This window comes from Cynoglossus semilaevis, unplaced genomic scaffold (genome assembly GCF_000523025.1).
Source record: "Cynoglossus semilaevis isolate Cse_v1.0 unplaced genomic scaffold, Cse_v1.0 scaffold4977, whole genome shotgun sequence".
NCBI lineage: Eukaryota > Metazoa > Chordata > Actinopteri > Pleuronectiformes > Cynoglossidae > Cynoglossus > Cynoglossus semilaevis.
This window is the reverse complement of record NW_007585164.1, coordinates 1-6,309: the sequence shown is the minus strand read 5'-3', so window position 1 is coordinate 6,309 and position 6,309 is coordinate 1. Positions and strand designations below refer to the sequence as shown.

Here is a 6,309-nt window from a genome sequence, read left to right as displayed (position 1 = left end):
GTTCCTTGTTCCTTGTGAATAAGTTATTTAGAAGAAAATATGTACAGAGTATTTTTAGCTAACGCCTCAGGTGAAAGGAAACTTGGTTTGAGCAATTCAGTTGTAATTACCTTGAGATGGCCAGAAATGCAGAAGGACGACCTCGTTCCTGACAAAATCCTCAAGGCTTCATTACATGCAGTTAAGTTAATTTGTCACCAGATCAGAGGCAGGTGTCACCTGACATAAAAACATAAAAGACAGAAAGATTAAAAGTAAATGTTAAAGCTGTGCATTACACAAACTCTATTTTTTATCAATGGACAATGCTCGTTATGCTGTTCTCTTGGATCGGACAAGTGAGTCATAAGATACGATCAGAAGATCAGACTTTGATAGTTTCAGCTTAGATGTCCTAGTTCTTAGATGGTAAAAATAGTTCCAACTCAGGGCCGGGAGAGGCCTACCCTGGTCAGACCCCAGAACCAGGTGAAGGCTAGTTTGGTCTTTAATTAACCTGGACGACGCTTTGTCAAATTCAGGGTCCAGTTGTAGTCTAATGTAACGTCAGAGGAAGCCCGTCTTTGACTAGATCTGATGCTCTGGTGGACTGAGCCAACCAAGGGTCGAAGAAGCACCTGTCATTATATTATCTACATATATTATGTAAGCCATGTAAAATAAAACTGACATTATCAACATCATTAAATATTTTTTAACAACCACAAAAGCTGCCCTGATTGGTTGGCATCTCTGTCAATCCCATGTTATTGTTTGTTATTCAGCACCTGCTTATTATTTAATCTGGTTCATTATTATGTTGTTTATCATTTCATCAAAACATAAATATAAATATCTGTTGGGTCATGTGATCAAGTCACCAAATTAGGAGATAACTGCCTCTGGGCAACATCAATATAAATGCTTATAATGGATGTTAATAACTTCATTAGTTTATAAGGAAAGAACTTTAGTGACTGTGATCCAAAGCAGACGTGACTGCAATGGACAGAGTAGAAGACAAAGTCAGGAGTAACATTAGCTCCGTTACAAAAAATCTTTTGTGTTATAACCTCTTAAAAAAATAACTACTGATACCTAAACATGTGGAAAAGACTTTTTCACCAAGAAAACCAACACCTACCAACAACTACCTACTTTTCCATATCCCACAAAATCATCAGTTTTACATTATAGTGCACACAGGTTGTCGAAGCATTACTGCGTTCGTCAACAACTGTCTTTTGGGAATAAAACATTTGAAATGTTCTGATTTACTTTAGTCATACGTATTTACTAAAGGAGGCAAAGTAGACCAACAGTTCATGTTTTCCCACGAGCGTAAACAACAGTGACTCAATTTCAGACACACAAAAAAAGTCTTTGAAAGGTTTAGCCAATGAAGATAAAATGGCTCAGTGTTGCTAGCTGGTCTGGCTGCAATCTAGCACCTCATAGGACCGCCTTCAAAAGAAACGCAGTACCTGTGATATAAGCATATCACGAGTTTTAATTAGAGGAAGACTTTTGAAGCTCTTGTCTTCCATTCATGACAATGAATAACACAGAGATCCTCAGGTCTTCTGGGGACACGGGTCGACTGAGAAAAAGTAAAAAGTACATAAGTCAAGTCAAGTTAACACAGAAAAGACACACCTAGAGGCTAGAGGTTTTAACGCGTACATATTTGAGCACTTATACACACAGGTACTGTGAAAAAAAATAGACTGATTTTCTCCTCTGTCAAGTTGGGTTAGGTTTTTTTGCCTTGTACAAAAGCAAACAAAACGTAGGTCCTTGACAACGCGGACGTGTTGAAATTATTTGTTTACTCTCTCAACTTGTACGACAAGTAATGAATTTTCTACGCACAATACTTAGGACATTTACAATCTGTCTAGTAGATTAAATATACACTAACATCAGATTCCTTTGTGGTTGGTTTGAAGGCAGCAGGGGCAAAATATTTCTGGGACAAAATTTGTAAATAATAATAATAATAAAATGATTTCTTATTTTAATTTATATTTTGAGGAGGTTGGGGGCATTTTTTTTGATCATCTCTAACATTTTCTAACTTCAAGCTTTATCTAGGGTAGATAGCAATAGAAACCAAACGTTTGTCTATCTAAAATATAATTCTAAAATTAATATTTATTTTTATATATATCTTTACGTCTTAGCATAAGTTCAAAATAAATATGTGCTACTATTGTATATTATCCTTTAATAAATAATTAACTTAATTTAACATTAATTTGATTAATGAATTAACATTTCTTTAGCTTTCTAAACAGTTCCAGAGATGGAACAGGCTGGAAGCAGGCTCTGCTCTTCCACATGCTGATGTGACCTGGTGCGAGTGCCGTCCACAAAGTAAATAATCATCTGGTTTCACAGCAAGTTTGTGTCTCATTAACAAAACAAACAAAACAAAAACTACAATTATAAATACAAAGCAACAAAGCATGAAGAAGCAAACATTTAACAAGCACATTTAACTGCCATTTATTTTCTTTTTGTGTGGCGTGATGGCACTAAAGCCTTTCAGATATAACCTGGTAGGGCCAGGACCATACTTTTATACCTGCTCTTTACACTCTGTTTCTTTAGTTCTAAACAACTGGTTTTAAGTGTTTCTGACTGCTGAATACCAGAAGAGAAAAGGGAGATTTGGGAAGAAGTCACACCTTCGACTAGTCAGTTGAAGGTGTGACTGGTATAAGTCATCTTAAATTTTTTTTGAACAGGGTGTGAAAAGCCCTTGGCCTAATGTCAAACTTAATTTCCACACCAGAGATCAATTGGAAACAAAAATTCATACCATTTGTACAGTAGGTGCTCATGGACAAAGGTCAAAACTTCCATTGTGTCTAAGGTTTAGCCAAAATCATTTTTCTTATTTGTTTAGGATGCCCTAGCAATAACCCATAGATTATTTGTTGATCTTTTAGCTGTCTGTGGCTTGGCCTAAATGCTAATTAGGACAACCTACAGTCTTTGCCATTCTATATTTATAATCATTTGATATCAGACAGCAGTTAAATAGTACCTGCAGCCATTTTCACACAGCAGAAAACAAGAAGGTTGTTGATGACTTTTACCCAATGATGACCATACTCAATGTCTAATCAGCCAAATGCTAATTTCAATGGCAAATGTGTTCTTGGTTCTTCTAATGGTTTACTATGTAGTCCGGAGTCAGCTTTACTGTAAAAGCTCTGGTTGAAGGGGAACAACATGGAAATGACTTAGATGAAGAGATTTGACTAATTCTGATTTTAGCAACAAACCTATAACAAATGAGTCTTTCTATACTGTGTTTGGAGCGAGGTGCATGGCAACTGCATGGGATAGGTTATGTAAATTGTCCCAACACAAGACTCCACTGTGTTGCTGACGCTTTTGCAAAATTTGTTGGAAAAACTGTCAGCTTTATTTTTTTTAATGCAAATCCTTTCAAACATGCAAAGCAGCTTTAGAATAAAATAGAACAAAAAACTTCACACTTCAGCGGGGCATGATTTCTGCATCAATCTTTTCAGTTGAACCTTGTTAAACCAACAACTCATACATAGTCCCGAGATGTGTATTATTTTTGTCTGGGTTCAGCATTTACTTGCGTCAATGCATGAATTCCTTCAAGCACGTGTGGCTGGTCGGACCCGTCCGGTGGGTCTAATTATGTCGTACTGTTGCCAAGACAAGCCAACAGTCATTAATGGGAGGGTGAGAGTTGGTAATAGGATCTCAACAAAAATGTCAAGTTATCTGCACACAGTGGATGAGCCGGATCTGTTTGTGACTCTACATATGTTGCCCAGCCTTGGGCAAACAGAACAAAGTTTTCAGGAAGAACAACTTGTATATAAATAGTTCGCTGCCACAGATTCCTATAAAGAATCAGACTTCCAGACCATACTGTGATTTTTGTGATCGTTTTAGCGGCTTTAAGTGTTTGAGAAAGGTTTCACAGGAGGACTATTTGTCAAAAGACTACAAATCATTTAACTTAATGGTAAGGGTGATTTCTGAAAAGAAAAAAAAATGTTAGCCCAAAACAGGTAACCATTAGCTACAAAAGTTTACCAACAAACCACCCTGGTTTTCTCCTTAAAAATATGATGAAAAGCCGTGGCAGATTATATTACAGACTGAAGCTCAATAGTTTGTGAGGTCATGTGAAGTTGGAGTGAGTTTTGCACGACAATGATTCAGAGATGAAGGAAGTGTAGCCTGGCTGATTATTTGTAGGGGAATTACATCTTGGTTTCATTTGTCATAATTTTCAAAACATCTTGTTCTGTACAGCACAGTTCTTCCTTTTACTCACAAACCTGGTGTTCTTGACACTGCAAATTCCACAGAAGATATTTTACATGTGACTGCATAGCTTTGTTTCTGGAGATTCACACAGCAAGACTGCAGTATGCTGCTCTACAACATCGCATACCTTAACATTCAGGTCTATTGCGACAGACGGTTATCAAGGTACACTGTGCCTATTGTTACATTCACCCAAAAGAAACGCTCTGACATGACTCTTGTCACTCACAATGTTGAACACAATAGCACAGGGTTTAAAATAATCCTGAGGTTAAGACATGGATAATGTTTCAATTTTCTCAGGCACAAAAAATACACCAAACTTTCTGTTTACTCTAAGGTTTTACAAAGGTTTTATAGGTGGATTTTTTGTCATTTAACATAAATCACAATCACAGAGACACGGTGGCTTTATACACATGAACATATACGGCCATTATACTTCATTGCATTTCATAGGTTTCTTTAATCTCAATTTATTTCTACAGATAACCTTAATCCAGAATCGCATGATCTGGGAGTTCTTCTAACGATAACAGATTAATTATCTTATAATTAGATAAAACACAAAACAACATTTAATAAATGTCCAAAATATTTATTTATTTATTTATATATATCTTCTATAAAAAGAAAGTCTTGTATTGAGTTGGAGCACTCCTGGCATCCTTGGTGACCAATTTCAGACCATTCCTCACAGAGCAAGCTCTAGACCGTAAAAACAGATTTCAGATCACCCCTGACCATTCTAGAACATTCAAGGAACTTGGAAGACTTTCAGGTTGTTTCTGTTTCATGTAAGAGTTGAAAATCTGCAGCCTTTGTTTCAACAAACTCAACAGTCTATCTTTCGTATACACCAGTGATTCAGTGCCTTTGGGCAACGTACAGCTAATCTGACTATTCTTCAGATAAACCAGTCCAAATGCAGAAGCTCTATCTCTTCACAATAAGCACAAGAACAAGGTTTAGAAGCAGGACAGGTTCCCACAGAGACTGTTGACGTGTCAACTCCACTATAAAGGACAAAGAAAAACAAACTGCTGCTAAAACAAATCTAAGGGAGAATAAGTGCCTCAAAAAACTCTGAACAACCCAAGACAAAAAAAGGCTAGGTCAGATAACTTCACACAAGCTTGGCATCTGTTAAGGAATTCTTCTGTGTTATTCCTCTGAATTATGACTCTACATAAAGTAAGAAAGGAAAAAAAGTTTTATTTTTTTAAACAATGCAGAAACCTGTGAATATCTTCTTTACGTAAGAGATGCTGCTTATGACACAACAGGAGAGCAGCTAAGAGTAATAATATCTGTGTCTTTATACCAGCGTCACAGCTGCGTCACCATTTGAAAAGAACATACCGTGGGGACAAGATATCTGTCTGTGGTCTATTCTGTTACATTCTATTACATCAGTTCAACTGACTATGGTGATTCATGTCTTGGGTCAGAGGACATCAGTAAAAGAGAAGGTGCAAACTAACAAACCAGTAAACCTGACAAAAATAAAAAAAACTTACTACACTTTTCATCATAGTTCATCATTACAATAAAATTATATCACCATTATTTTTATAGTTGTATCTTTGAGACTGTTTATAAGAAAATGAATTTATATCAATATGATTGTTTCACAATGATTATTGTTATCAAAAACTGATGTCATAACAGTTCTTTAAAAAGCTCCGAAAGAACAACTAGAAGAACAGCACTGGCTTTGAATGTCACTAGAATTTGAACAAAAAAAGTATTAAAAATTAATTGTCTTAACCAGGGGTCGAAAACGTTTTCAGTAGAGAGAGCCAAAAAAGTCACATATTTTAAAATGTATTTCTGTGAGAGCCAAACATTTTGTTTTACTCTGTTTTACAATAATGCGTGAATTTTTAAACCAGACCAATAATTTTAAAGCATAATAAGTTTCTGAAGTATTAAAAAAGGTATAAAAGTGATTTTTTTAAAATTATTAACATTGTTAATATATGGTTCCACTCGCCATATAAC

General features: G+C 35.8%; 1 long non-coding RNA gene across 2 annotated transcripts in view; it reads right to left on the bottom strand.

Annotated features, from left to right (window-relative positions):
• LOC103398925 (uncharacterized) overlaps positions 1-6,246 on the bottom strand; it is a 21,008-nt gene extending 14,762 nt beyond the window's left edge. For both annotated transcript variants that reach the window (XR_523551.3, XR_001759808.2), the window contains exon 1: positions 111-6,246. This is a non-coding gene — a long non-coding RNA (uncharacterized LOC103398925). The remainder of the gene's footprint in view (positions 1-110) is intronic.
• Between the last annotated feature and the right edge of the window lie 63 nt (positions 6,247-6,309).